Source organism: Schistocerca gregaria, chromosome 3, assembly GCF_023897955.1.
Source record: "Schistocerca gregaria isolate iqSchGreg1 chromosome 3, iqSchGreg1.2, whole genome shotgun sequence".
Classification (NCBI taxonomy): domain Eukaryota; kingdom Metazoa; phylum Arthropoda; class Insecta; order Orthoptera; family Acrididae; genus Schistocerca; species Schistocerca gregaria.
The window spans coordinates 309,249,342-309,265,405 of record NC_064922.1 but is presented as its reverse complement, the minus strand read 5'-3'; positions in this window follow the sequence as shown (position 1 = coordinate 309,265,405).

The window sequence follows — 16,064 nt, the reverse complement described above, 5'->3', positions numbered from 1 at the left end:
AATAGACGCTTAATAGTTGGACACCAGCGAGTCTTGACAGAACGTGGGGTTCGGAGGCTTGTCTGCTCTGTAAAGTATGATAGACAGTGATCTGTGACAACTCTGCCGAAAGAGCACAAGTGTTTTGAAGCACTCCATCCATCGCGCATTGTGGAACATGAAGCTCTATAGTAGACCCCTCTTAAGTGTTCAATTGTTGTCGGAATGGCGTCGTCAGCTGCGACTGCAGTGGGCACGAGACCATCGGGATTCGATCGTCGGTTAATGAAAACATGTTGGCTCTTCGCATGAACCACATTTTTGCTACACTAGATCGACGGTTGCCGCCACAAACGGCATCATCGAGGTGAACGGCGGCTCGAAACGTGCAGCGCGCCACGGACGCTGGCTGGTGGTAGTAGTATACTGCAGTGGGAGACATTCTCCTGCGTTTTCATGCGACCTGCGGTAGAATTCGAAGACACGCTGACAGCTGAGAACCACCTGCATCTCTTGATGTTTGATATCTCCACGAACTTACAAACATACTGTCGGATCCCTGATACGAACAGTCAATGATCTATTTCGTTCCAAAGATGGACAAGCAAACTATTAAGCAGGTGCTCATAATGTTTTGGCTCGTCGGTATATATACACAGTTTATTTACCTGTTAATGTTTAAATTTGGCTAATAGATCGCAAGAAACCGTGTCATTTAGTTCAAGCCTTTCGAGCCTCCTTTAAAAGAATGGAGCAAGCAACTACCTGCAGTATATCTTACTGTCTGTTTCTCCACACAACGGTCATAACCAGAGCTTTCACAGTAACTGCATTTCTATAAAATGCGGCCACATCTCCCATTTCTCGTTCGGGTACGGCTGAGTATCAACTGCCCTCAATGTTGGATTTTGAATTAGGTTGACGTTCTTTCTACTTCACGGTCACGTTGAAAAGTCTGCAACCCTATGATCGTCACAAGATGGACTGCGTGACTTCAGGCGGATAGCTACTGCATACTGAAGAGTGCCACTTATAAACGATTTTAGATGCAACTCCTGTCATCTTATGAATTCGCACCTTCGTAGCTTTTCATCTGAGGCTGCAGCAGGCCACCTTTAAATGGCAGTAGATCTGACAGTCTCAGTAATGGCCGACATGTCCTCATTTAGACGTACGTCTACCTTACATTCTAGAACACGCACGTGAAGAATGGCGCAGGAGCAGAAATCGCGCAAATAGATGGTGCCATATTCAGACTCCCTCAGTTTTTCAGATGGCTGAAAAACACCCTTAATACCATATCTTCCGAGCGCTCTTCCGATTCTTGACGATATGGTTCCAAAATACGGCAAAAAGGCCAAAGTGGTGCGTGTCTCCGTATCTTCATTCCACCACTTTGGCATTTTTGCCGTATTTTAGTGCCACGTCGTCAAGAATAGGAAGAGCGCTCGGAAGATATTGTATTAAGCGTCTTTTTCAGCCATCTGCGAAACTGAGAAACCTGTTCGGTTCGGTTAAGGATAATTTTGGCCTGAGGAAATGTGGCGTGTACAAGATTCCTTGTGAATGTGGGGCAACGTATATAGGCCAGACATGCCGCACAGTACAAGAACGCTGCGATTATCATCAGCGTCATACACGCCTTCGTCAACCGGAAAAGGCAGAAATTGTGGAAAACTGTCTGAATACAGGATATCGGATGATTTATTAAAAGACGGAAATTTTATCCCCGGTATCATCTTTCTGCGATTGCGTCATTAAGGGGAGCCTGAGGTGGTCAAATCCAAAAAATTAAGATATTTTTTTGCTACCAAAAATTAATTGGAACATTCCTCTTTAATGTAAACTTTGAATTATTGCTCTGCTCCCCCTGGAAGTGGAGTTATTACCATTTTCCCCCACGCCTGCAGAGGAAATGGGCGGCCGCTGAATGTATATAACACCCTCTCGTGACTTCCTGGCGAACTGCTTGCGATTTTATCGGCCTGTTACTCATACAGCGCCTTATGCTACGCATGCAGCGAGTGTGCAATGGTTGGCTACATTGCTTTCTGTGACAAATGAAGCGCTAAGAGCGTATGAGTGCACGGCTTTGAAGGCTCAATCAAACTTTGGGTTCAAGTAAGCTCAGTGATGGAAAGACAATAGGAGGGAGAGGCAGGCTTACTGATGAGGCGATTGAACGTCTACAGAGATACTATGGGTGTGCTATAAGGCAAAATACTAGTAATGTTAGTGACATGGGTAAAGCAGTGTGGGCATTGTTCCTTCATACTGCCTCTTCCAATGAATACCCTCAACACAGCCTGTGCCCAGAAGATTCCTGGTGCAAATATAATGCAAAGAAGGACTATGATCACAAACATGGTTTGCCAGCAGCTGTGATAAATGCAATAAAACCAATTTTTCATGACTTAGCACAGCCAGAATTGTTACACAAATGTCTACACGGAAAGACGCAGAATCCTAATGGGAGCGTAATCAATTTGATTTGGAAAGTGATTCCTAAAAGGGTGCTTGTAAGCATAAAAACACTGCACTTTGGCATTTATGATGCAACAGCAACCTACATCCAAAGGAACAGTGTGAAGTGTGAGGTTCTGAAGGCATTAGGATTTACAGCTGGGGTGAACACTGTACGAGAACTAAGAAATATTGACAGAGAAGGGATAAGAGGAGCAGGAAGAAGAGAAAGGCATATGAAGTATGATGGAACAACAGGCCAGAGAAGAAGACAGAAGAGGAAGCTTTTGGAGGATGAAGAAGAAGACCCTGATAATCCATCCTATAGTGCAGGAATGTATTGAGAAACTTTGATAGCCATTTCTCGTAAATTAGAATTTTTCGAATATAGGGAACATTTTCTCAAAATCCACTCAAGCTAGAGAGATGAATTTTTATACAGCACTCCTAGTGGTCAAACGTACATTGTAACACGGCCATTTGTCAATATGTTCAGTAGTTCATTTCAGTTTAATTATAAGGCAATTATTTGTAAAAAAAATTAGGGTCATTCATAAAAAAATAATTGCAAGGAAACTAGAAAAGATACTCCAAACTCCCTCTGTCAGAACTACAATACTAAACCACTCTATATGTAAAAAAATTCAAATATTTCTATTTAGTAGTTTATTCATAAATTTTCCTCAAACTTAGTGATTTTAACATGGGCAGCATAGCCACCTCCGGCTCCCCTTAAGGAAGCGATACATATCTGTACAGCCGATAATCTCATCAACAAGGATGCGGGATTTCAATTGAGCACAGCCTGGAACCCTGATTTGTCTGCTATTAAATGTCTACGCGAAAATCGAGATTCTTCGACAGCAGGCCCGTCATAACACTGGCCTAGTACGGCCGTTGGTGAGTAACGTCTGGTCACACTGTTGGCAAACACAGCGTACAGCGCACGCGCAGTAGAGCCGCTGTGCGATTTTCGGCAGACGGAGTTTCAATATGGGACCATCTATCTTCAAATCATTGCGAATGCGCGATTTCCGCTCCTGCGCATTCTTCGCGCGCGTGTTCTAGAAACGGGGCGTCGACGAGCAGATAAATTCAGTCGCACCTAGCCATCAGCAAGGTTGAACCACCTGAAGATAACGGACAGTTTCTTCGAGGAAATATTGTGGCATTTGTACAACGTGATCCGGCGACAAACCGTGAAGGCTATTTACAATTTTAATTCAGCCCATTGTAGTCAGACAGGCAAAGTTTGTATCTCTCTCGCCTGAAAACATAATGTGACACCACCTAGAGAGAGTATCACGTACGATTAGGTGAAATAAAGGCGTCAAACAAGTGTCGTTACTGCCAGCTGCTAATAAGTTCCTTGCTTGCTAATGGAGTATGCATGATATAGTGCGTTATAAGCAAGCATAAAAACTGATGAACTTGCAGTAAACAAAATGAAGGAAATCTGCTACCTTGGAACGAACATAAAGTATGACGAACGAGATAAAGAAGATATAAAATGGAGAGTAGCGCAGACAACGATAGCGTTCCATACCAACAGAAGTCTGTTTGCAACAAACATAGGCCGTAACTTTTAAAATACACTTCTAATCATGGAAAATTCAGAATGGAATGTAACAATACAATGAAAAGGATAGTTGCTACTCACCAAACAGCGGAGATGCTGATTCGCAGAAAGGCACAAAAAAAAGGTTCAAATGGCTCTAACCACTATGCGACTTAACATCTGAGGTCACCAGTCCGCTAGACCTAGAACTACTTAAACCTAACTAACCTAAGGACATCACACACACCCATGCCCGAAGCAAGATTCGAACCTGCGACCGTAGCAGCAGCGTGGTTCCGGACTGAAGCGCCTAGAACTGACCGTCCACAGCGGCCGGCTCACAACAAAAACACGTCAGAACGTTAGCTTTCGGCCAACAAGGCCTTTGTCGAAAGTAGACAGCACACACACGCACATACTCAAGCAAATGCAGTTCACACTGAATGCGAGATAGGTTGATAGGACGAGTGTTAAGACATCAGGGAATAATTTCTGTGTTACTAGAGGGAGCCATAGATGGCAAAAATTTGATAGGAAGACGGAAATTAGAATATACACAAGAAATAATTGAGTACCTTGTGCAGTGGGTGGAGAGATTGTCTCAAGAGGAAGTTGCGGTGCGCCACATCAAACCAGTGCTCGATTCTAAAGCAACCAGTTCGTTATCTGCATCGTGATGACTGGGTGTTGTGTGATGTCCTTAGGTTAGTTAGGTTTAAGTAGTTCTACGTTCTAGGAGACTGATGACCATAGATGTTAAGTCCCATAGTGCTCAGGACATTTGAACCAACCAGTTCGAATCCCGGTGACGAAAACAGTTATCATTGCACCAGTGATCTGGTCCTACCGAGCGAGGTGGCGCAGTGGTCACCACACTGGACTCTCATCCGTGAGGACTGCGATTCAGAACTACATCCGGCCATCCTGTTTTAGATTTGCCTTGATTTCCCTAAATCTCTCCAGCCAAATGCCAGGATCGTTCCTTTTAAAAGACACGGCCGATTTTCTTCCCCCACCTTCCCTTATACAAGCTTTTGTTCCATATCTAGTGTTGATATGGTTGTCGACGGGAAGTTGAAATCTAGTATCCCTTCCTTTTTTCCCCAAAAACCTCCCCGTAGCGTATTATGGAGTGAAGGCCTGTGATGTAGATGTTGAACAGTCTGCGGGATGAGTATCTTATACTTGATGGCTCGTTAGGTTTGTTCGAGAGGAGTAGTCTATGCGCAAGCACCAGGTCTGAGAGTCTCCATTCTGTTGTAATGCTACGCTGGCTGGGCTGGAATAATGAAGGAAATTCTAACCCGAGAACTACGGCTCGGAAATGAATATTTAATGTACAAACTTGTCTCAATTGTCATTTGTGTGATGTCCATGTTCGTGAAAGACAGCTTCTTGCGAAGCATTTAAAACATATTTACTTTTTTGTTTTTTTCAGTCATACACGTGATACAAATTGAGGAATACTTCATATAAACTGCGACAAGCCTCCCTACATCCTTACACACGCTGTTTGTCAGTGACGTGTTTACAATTCAACAGCCTTCATTGTGATCGTTAAGCACACCGCATGATGCGACAGTGTGAGCTGCTGAGCAGGTTATCACTTCATGTGCAGTTTACAGCTCCTCATATCAGTTCTGGTGGTGGTGTTTCGCACCTAGAGTGAAACATATTACCTGGGTATCAGGCGCGAACAGGTATGCACTAGACGACGCACGCTGTCTGCAAGGTAACTTCTGTTGGCCTAAAATACGCCGAATCTGCAGTTTCCGCAGTTCAGTTTACGGCGTGAGGAAAACAAAATTCGCTCGGAAAATATTTACAGTGCCACTGGCAAGGGTCTGACACTTTAATGAAAGTCACAGAAGGTGACGTCGACGCGGCACTTTCCTCAATTTATCAAACAGCGAGGTCTCGTCGCAGCTCTGCCTGAGGGACAGCAGTAACGACATTTTCCGTGTTCTGTTTTAGCTCTGTTCCATTGTGTGACGACTATTTTAGTACACGTGACCCTTCAGTTTTCTGCGCAGGTAACAATCATAGGCAGTCGTGGTGGCCAAGAGATTGCATTGTCTCTGCTGTCTGTTCTCTCGTCACGCACCCATGAAAAGGTCAACTGGCGTGTGCTTTTGCTCCGTCTTGCTGAAAATTTCCATACAGTTCTCCCTTTTCCGTGAGCTGATCCACATGTGGGTGAAACACATATTGGACATACCAGTTAAAATAATTCTTTCTTTAAATAATCTTGACGCGCGGGATTAGTCGAGCGGTCATGGACTGTGCGGCTGATCCCGGCGGAGGTTCGAGTCCTCCCTCGGGCATGTGTGTGTGTATGTGTGTGTGTGTGTGTGTGTGTGTGTGTGTGTGTTTGTCCTTAGGATAATTAAGGTTAAGTAGTGTGTAAGCTTAGGGACTGATGACCTTAGCAGTTATGTCCCATAAGATTTCACACACATTTCAACATTTTTTTTTTTAAAGAATCTTATGATGCAGGCATCAGACATGGTGTAGGAAGCGTCAGTCCAGATATTATGCAACATGTCTTTAACTGATGGGGATTTTCTGGCGCGTAATGGTTCATGCTTAGAGAGGCTAAACCAGACGTCTTCTGTAGATACGAAAACCTTTGGAGCCAAACGATCTGACTCCATTTCACTTAGAATGAACCTACAGAACTGATTGGTGCATGGAAATCATAGGTTCCAACATTTTCTATTATGGCAGTTCTCCTGTTCCTCAATGTCAGTTCCGCTTCAGTCTCATAACTACTTTCCGAGTCATTTTTCTAGTTTAACCATCCCGTATGAAAATATTTAGAAAAAATAAAACATATTTCATCAGTGGATAATGGAATGTAGTCGAATTAAGTCGGGTGATGCTGAGGGAATTAGATTAGGAAATGAGACGCTTAAAGTAGTAAATGAATTTTGCAGTTTGGGGAGCAAAATAACTCATGATGGTCGAAGTAGAGAGGATATAAAATGTAGACTGGCAATGGTAAGGACAGAGTTTCTGAAGAAGATAAATTTGTTAACATCGAGTATAGATTTAAGTGTCAGGAATTCGTTTCTGAAAGTATTTGTATGGAGCGTAGCCATGTATGGAAGTCAAACGTGGACGATAAATACACTCCTGGAAATGGAAAAAAGAACACATTGACACCGGTGTGTCAGACCCGCCATAATTGCTCCGGACACTTCGAGAGGGCTGTACAAGCAATGATCACACGCACGGCACAGCGGACACATCAGGAACCGCGGTGTTGGCCGTCGAATGGCGCTAGCTGCGCAGCATTTGTGCACCGCCGCCGTCAGTGTCAGCCAGTTTGCCGTGGCATACGGAGCTCCATCGCAGTCTTTAACACTGGTAGCATGCCGCGACAGCGTGGACGTGAACCGTATGTGCAGTTGACGGACTTTGAGCGAGGGCGTATAGTGGGCATGCGGGAGGCCGGGTGGACGTACCGCCGAATTGCTCAACACGTGGGGCGTGAGGTCTCCACAGTACATCGATGTTGTCGCCAGTGGTCGGCGGAAGGTGCACGTGCCCGTCGACCTGGGACCGGACCGCAGCGACGCACGGATGCACGCCAAGACCGTAGGATCCTACACAGTGCCGTAGGGGACCGCACCGCCACTTCCCAGCAAATTAGGGACACTGTTGCTCCTAGGGTATCGGCGAGGACCATTCGCAACCGTCTCCATGAAGCTGGGCTACGGTCCAGCACACCGTTAGGCCGTCTTCCGCTCACGCCCCAACATCGTGCAGCCCGCCTCCAGTGGTGTCGCGACAGGCGTGAATGGAGGGACGAATGGAGACGTGTCGTCTTCAGCGATGAGAGTCGCTTCTGCCTTGGTGCCAATGATGGTCGTATGCGTGTTTGGTGCCGTGCAGGTGAGCGCCACAATCAGGACTGCATACGACCGAGGCACAGAGAGCCAACACCCGGCATCATGGTGTGGGGAGCGATCTCCTACACTGGCCGAACACCTCTGGTGAGCGTAGAGGGGACACTGAATAGTGCACGGTACATCCAAACCGTCATCGAACCCATCGTTCTACCATTCCTAGACCGGCAAGGGAACTTGCTGTTCCAACAGGACAATGCACGTCCGCATCTATCCTTTGCCACCCAACATGCTCTAGAAGGTGTAAGTCAACTACCCTGGCCAGCAAGATCTCCGGATCTGTCCCCCATTGAGCATGTTTGGGACTGGATGAAGCGTCGTCTCACGCGGTCTGCACGTCCAGCACGAACGCTGGTCCAACTGAGGCGCCAGGTGGAAATGGCATGGCAAGCCGTTCCACAGGACTACATCCAGCATCTCTACGATCGTCTCCATGGGAGAATAGCAGCCTGCATTGGTGCGAAAGGTGGATATACACTGTACTAGTGCCGACATTGTGCATGCTCTGTTGCCTGTGTGTATGTGCCTGTGGTTCTGTCAGTGTGATCATGTGATGTATCTGACCCCAGGAATGTGTCAATAAAGTTTCCCCTTCCTGGGACAATGAATTCACGGTGTTCTTATTTCAATTTCCAGGAGTGTAGTTTAGACAAAAAGAGAATAGAAGCTCTCGAAATGTGGTGCTAGAGAAGAATGCTGAAAATTAGATGGGTAGATCACATAACTAATGAGGAGGTATTGAATATAATTGGGGAGAAGAGGAGTTTGTGGCACAACTTGACAAGAAGAAGGGATCGGTTGGTAGGACATGTGTTGAGGCATCAAGGGATCACCAATATAGTATTGGAGGGCAGCGTGGAGGGTAAAAATCGTAGAGGGAGACCAAGAGATGAATACACTAAACAGATTCAGAAGGATGTAGGTTGCGTTAGGTACGGGGAGATGAAGAAGCTTTCACAGGCTAGAGTAGCATGGAGAGTTGCATCAAACCAGTCTGTGGACTGAAGACCACAACAACAACAACAACATTTCATCAGTTTATGGAAGTCAGCACCGTTACCGTGTGAATCGAGACTATTATTTGCGAAAATATGAACAACATTTGTTAACAGTATTTTCTAAATGTCTCAAAATATACGAGGTTCAATACCAACGGCACAAGGAGCTTACGTTTTGGGTGAAACTAAACGTAGATCTCTGAAGTAATAATCTTGAGTCAATACCGATAAGTGTTAGGCTTATAAATATTTATAAGTTAAGTTTCCATTTGTAAATGTAATCAAAGAATCCAGAGTACTGACAATCCGTATTGGTATTTGTTGCCTGTACAGAGACTTAAACTTCATCACCACCATTACCTTTTTTAAATATTCTGCTTAGTAATGGCCTCCTTCAAACTTCCCCTTGCGTTACGCCCTCCAGCTTTAATCCACGCTGCTCCTGGTTGTTTCCTGATGTCATACATTCACCTTCCCTTAAGTCGTCGCCTCGGTCTTTCTTGTCTTTTGGAATCTGGCAGAGAACTTCCTTGGCCCTTCCACATTTCTGCGTCTGATTATGTATTCCAACCGTCTGTATATCTTTTTCATTAAAGTCGTAATTTTATCTTCCACTCGAGTTTGTTCCGTGATCTATTTATTTGTTATCCTGTCTCTCCTACCGCATCTCATCTCTGAACAATCCTGCTTATTGAATAGTTTCCGCACTGAAAATCTATCACTGCCGTAAGTCAGAACCGATAATCGGCAATGATATAAACTTTCTGTTTCAGACATACTCGGAACTTCGTTTGGAAATCTACGAACAAAATGGTAAATTTATTTTGGTTTTAGTATTTTATGTTGTCAGCCAGTTCAGTCTGACAATTAAAATCTAAATTTACATTTTTTTGGTATGAAATTGGTATAAAAGTTACAGATAGTTCCATTATTTACAAAAGGAACCCATGCAGTGATTTTTTTAGAAATTTATTTCACTTTAGGGATTTCACACTGCTAATTTGATTCCTACTGAAAATATGTATTTTTTTAAACAACATGCATCATACAACAAAGTGACTTAGCATTATACGGGGTATCACACCTGAATATGCTCCAGAGGCACCACGGTGGTGCTACGTATTTACATTATCTGATCAAAAGCATCTGCATACCAATTAATGGTCATTAATGTGTAGTGCGTCCACCCTTCGTCTCTATGACGGTTTCAGATCTGCTTGGGACACTTTCAGTTGTGGCCTCTGAATGTCTGTAGATGAATGGCAGCTCATTCTTTCGCAAGAGCCGAAACCAGAGAAAGCTGGGCTCCGGAGCAAAGTCGGTCTTCTAATTCATCCCACAGGCGCTATTTGTCGTCTTGTTGCATTGCCTGAGTTCATTGCTTTCAATATATGCAACAACTAAAGTCATTCGCCTTGCGTTGGCTGTATTAAGCATTAAAGTACCAAATGATTCGTCAACAGGAAGTGAGTACCGGTATTCCAGTGTTCTCTAGTAAGGTACACAGACGGCAGTACTCATTTGAGCACGTCATGTTCAACCACGCAGATGCAATGAGACATCTTAATAAAGTGCAAGTTGCAAAGACGGTCTGTTTGATGCATGTAGTATGGACTTTCCGTCTTGGTGTTGCAGTTACCAGTGTTTCTCCATCTGTCATCCAAAGGTTGTGAACACGCTATAGTGAGACAGGTCAGTATAGAAGACGAATTAGATAAGGTCGCCGACGCCTTGCAACCCCAGGTGAAGACCGATATCCAGCCATCTCTGCGTAGTGACGTCGCACGGATACTGCCAGAGCACCGCAAGACGATCTCAAAAGGGACACTGGAGTCACTTTGTCTGAACAGACAGTAATAAACAGCTTACGAGAAGGGATCTTATAACCCGAACGTCCTTTCGAGTACCACACCTGGCATGACGACATCTTGCAGCTCCTCTTCAGTTTTGCCCCTCGCATGTCAACTGGCAGCCTTTTCACTGGCGAAACATGTCATTCAGAGACGAGTCCAGGCTCCTCTTATCCATCGTGATGCCAGTGTTCTTGTTTGGAGACGCTATGACGAGCGGTACCTACCAAATTTGTGCAGGAAACCGACAGATTGGGCCAAGGTTTCGTGATGGTGTGGAGAGGCATCAGGGTTGACAGCCATATCGCTATTGTCATTGTCCATGGTTGCGTAACACCCTAGCAGTTCATCGAACAGATCCTGCTGGGTCATGTGATGGCTGCTGTCAGGCCCTATGTAGCAGTCAACACCGGAGACGTCTTGTGATACCTGGAATTTAATGTAATGGAAGGGCCAGCAAAGAGTCCCGATCTGAACCTAATCGAGCATGTGTGGGACATGCTTGACAGACGTGTTTTTCCAGAATGAGATTTTCACTCTGCAGCGGAGTGTGCGCTGATATGAAACTTCCTGGCAGATTAAAACTGTGTGCCGCACCGAGACTTGAACTTGGGACCATTGATTTCGAGGGCAAGTGCTCTAACATTTGAGCTACTCAAGCACGACTCACGACCCGTCTTCATAGCTTTGCTTCTGCCAGTACCTCGTTTCCTACTTTCCAAACTTTACAGAAGCTCTCCTGCGGAGCTTGCGGAACTGGCACTCCTGAAAGAGCTTACCCACAGCCTGGGGGATGTTTTCAGAATGAGAAGTAAAGCTGTGAGGACGGGGCGTGAGTCGTGCTTGGGTAGCTCAGATGGTGGAGCACTTTCCCTCGTAAGGCAAAGGTCCCTAGTTCGAGTCTCGGTCCGGCACACAGTTTTAATCTGCCAGGAAGTTTCAGACTTGTTTTTGCTCGTTCTGTTCATCACATACTCTCCAGTAATTCACAATGCCTTTCACTGAAGAATGCGAACAAACACTTTTCTCTGCAACTCCATACATAACGGTAAGGAGAGGTGGGCTATTGAGATGTGTGGCAACTGTCATTATAGGAAAGCAGGAGAGGAGCAGAAATGATGAGCGAACATGCAAATACAGCAAACAAAAGCTTTATTTGACAGGTGGCTTTCTCCAAGTGTGCAAAGACTCATTACGAATAACGCAGCAAGAAACAGAGTCCAGCAAACACGATAGCAACAAGGTAGTCGGAGCCAACACTATTCGGCATCTCCACAGAGTCATGTGGCGAAGTGGCTCCGAGTGCGAGAGAACTGTGTGGCCGCCGCTGGCAGCTGAGCTGCTGGCGGTGTGGCTCAGTGGGCATCCTTAATTGGGACCACTGGATCCCACACGACCAGTATCGGCGTCTGGCTGAAACTTGGAATTCTGTTGCCAACTTCGAGATTCTGGTAGTGTGGTGCGGATACGTAATGCCACAGATACCACAGGGTGACCTCCACTGACTTATATTAAGCATGATGCATAGGTGTCTGGCGGTGAAAAACTCTCAGAGTGGACATATGCGTTACTGAAGCACTCGTAGTCTAATGAAAAGCACCCAGGATGAATGATTGTTTCCACTTTGCTTCCGACGCCTGTCAGACATTTCTGTTCTTGTCGTGTTAAGACATGAGGACATAATGATGTTTTGTTATGTACATAATTTGTTAAAGGTAAAAGTATAAACTGGTAACATACCCGGTTATCAGTTATTGCTTCATAGAGTATGGCAATTCAAAATAATTGTATTTCGGAGCACAGAGCACATTTTTGAGCTCTGGCCTCTACAGCATACGACCCATTAGTGCACCCATGTTAACCCAATAACATCACAAATTTCGATCGCAGTAGGCACATGATCATGGAGATTGGACTGTGGGTTAATGGAATGTCACATCAGATCGATGGTCGTGTCCGGATTACCTGTCACCCAGGCGAATGGCTTCTTGGAGACATACACCGTGCACGTGTACAAACCAGTGGGGCCAGTATTATGTTATGAGTAGCAACTGAACTACCGTGGGACCTGTATTTGTAATCGAAGGCACTAGAGACACCCTGATGTTTCCATATTTCCCCGATGGCGATGGCTACTTCAGGACAATTGTCCGTGTCACAAAAGCAGGATCGTGCAACAGTGATGTCAGAAGCATGATAGTGAGCTTACGATGGTGTTTTGGCCACAAAATTCATCTGCTCTGAACCCAGGGGTGCTACCGGGTCCCATCTTTGCACGCACGAACCATCAACTCAAAGTTTATGCTAATTGTGTGTCCAGTGCGCAGACATTTCGTGCCACATATCTCTGGAAACCTACCAATGACTCGGTCAATCCTCGTCTCACAGAATCGCTACAGCACTACGTTTAGAACTGGGATGAGACGCTACTAAGCACATGGGGCGTAATGTTTTTGCTCATCTTTGTAAATGTAAATGTGAATGAAGGCAATATTGAAGCCAAGACAGTGAGAGAATAGACGGACTCTAGGCTACGCCACTGCACCTCGTACACAGCAGACAATGAATGAGCACGACAGTGGCCTGGGAAACGGCGTTAAAGAGGTGGGACAGGTGCAGCCGCTTCGTTAATGGCATCGGCTCGGCAACGCTTTGCATCCGCAGGCCGCAGGTCTGTGATGCGGCCCAATTTATCTGTCTGTCGGCGCGGCTTGGCGCGCTCTGGCTGCGCGTTCTGTGGCAATATATCAGCGCCAGCTGCCACAGCCCGCTGCAGACACAAATCCCGGCCGGGCCCCTTCTGCGGTTTGCTCCCTGGAGTCCAGGCTCAATTTGCGGCAGAGGCCCACCGTCTACGAGCCCCTTGAGATGGTCATCACTGCCGGCGAACTGCTGCCGGAGACCTACTGTTGTCTGGAGTAGTTAGCTAACTGTTTCCACGTAACCCGTTTCGGCGTTGAGTTGTACAGGTACCGTATACTACTGTAGACAGTCGCAATTAAGTCTTGACTGTGGTAATTTTGTTAGTAGCGTTGGTCCGTTAAGGTTGGAACCGCGTTACCTGTAAGTTAGGTGTGTAGCATACCTATCGGGCGTTACTTCATTCTGATCGTTTAGTTTGCGTCCGCTATCAGTGTCTTACTGTATTCCTCTAGAAACCAGAAGCGGTGAACTGTCTAGAAACAGAGAGGATATGTAAATGACTGCGTAACCTACGTAACGTTTTTGTTCTAAATGGTTATCCAACTGTAGGATACTTAAAAATAAACAATATTTATAGCAAAACTGGAATTTTCAATGTTTAATCCAATTTTTATTCGAAAATTGTACGATTTTAAGGTGAAACAGAGGGGTATTGTAGTAAAAATAAAAAAAATAAAAAATACTGATTTATAATATGGATCTAGAGAATTCAGTTTCCTAAAAAAATGGTAAAATTAAATAAAAGCACAAAACAAAAACAAATCAAAAATCACTTCAATACTCCCTTGAGCTTTTATACAAAATGTTTCTGTTACTCATAAATAACTTTCGTGCTTATCAGTAATAACAAACTCTTGCCTTTGATCGTAACGAACATTCTATTGAGTACAAAGAAACAACTCTAACAGTACAGATTTTTTTTTATGTTCATACACGGAAATTGTACTTGCATCAAAAGTAATTGTTATGGTTACATAAAAGCACAATAAAAATGAACTGATCGTATGGCATTGATGACAGGGAGACACCACCTGGGGGATTTCGGCCGCCGAGATTGGAAATCTTTTCAGCTGATTCCACATTGGGTGACTTGCCTGCCGATGATGATGAAATGGTGGTTAGGGCAACTCAACATCTAGTCCGAGAGCGGAGAAAACATCCAACCAGGCAGAGATCGAACCCATGCCCGTTGTATGGCAGTCAGATTCACTAACCACTCAGCTACAAGGACAGACAAGGTTACGTGTTCAACTAATTTTTGCTACTTACAAAACGCAATTTATAATTTGAAAGGTAATACAATACACACTGGACTATCACTGAACGATGTGCGGTTCTAATTATGTCCAAAACGAACAAACAAGCAAGCAAACAAAATGCAGAGAGAAGTCGTCGGTTCCCAGTTTCTCTCTCCCACATTCATTTATGTTTCTTTTCCTACGAATGCTACCAATACTACCGGCAATCCTCTCATTTATTACATCAGTTATGTATTGTGACAAAACGAACGGACCGTAGTTTTGGTGGAGCGCAACTGTATTACGGCGATTGTCCTGTGATGGCGTCTGTATTTTAAAATGCACTCTCATAACTGTACGTAGCATGTCAGTCTTCACCGCGAATCTGCTTTGCGGATCCTTCCTCTGTGTTACCAGACATTCCACATAAGACGAGTTCACACTGGGACGATACTACACTCCTGCAAATTGAAATAAGAACACCGTGAATTCATTGTCCCAGGAAGGGGAAACTTTATTGACACATTCCTGGGGTCAGATACATCACATGATCACACTGACAGAACCACAGCCACATAGACACAGGCAACAGAGCATGCACAATGTCGGCACTAGTACAGTGTATATCCACCTTTCGCAGCAATGCAGGCTGCTATTCTCCCATGGAGACGATCGTAGAGATGCTGGATGTAGTCCTGTGGAACGGCTTGCCATGCCATTTCCACCTGGCGCCTCAGTTGGACAAGCGTTCGTGCTGGACGTGCAGACCGCGTGAGACGACGCTTCATCCAGTCCCAAACATGCTCAATAGGGGACAGATCCGGAGATCTTGCTGGCCAGGGTAGTTGACTTACACCTTCTAGAGCACATTGGGTGGCACGGGATACATGCGGACGTACATTGTCCTGTTGGAACAGCAAGTTCCCTTGCCGGTCTAGGAATGGTAGAACGATGGGTTCGATGACGGTTTGGATGTACCGTGCACTATTCAGTGTCCCCTCGACGATCACCAGAGGTGTACGGCCAGTGTAGGAGATCGCTCCCCACACCATGATGCCGGGTGTTGGCCCTGTGTGCCTCGGTCGTATGCAGTCCTGATTGTGGCGCTCCCCTGCTCGGCGCCAAACACGCATACGACCATCATTGGCACCAAGGCAGAAGCGACTCTCATCGCTGAAGACGACACGTCTCCATTCGTCCCTCCATTCACGCCTGTCGCGACACCACTGGAGGCGGGCTGCACGATGTTGGGGCGTGAGCGGCAGACGGCCTAACGGTGTGCGGGACCGTCGACCAGCTTCATGGAGACGGCTGCGAATGGTCCTCGCCGATACCCCAGGAGCAACAGTGTCCCTAATTTGCTG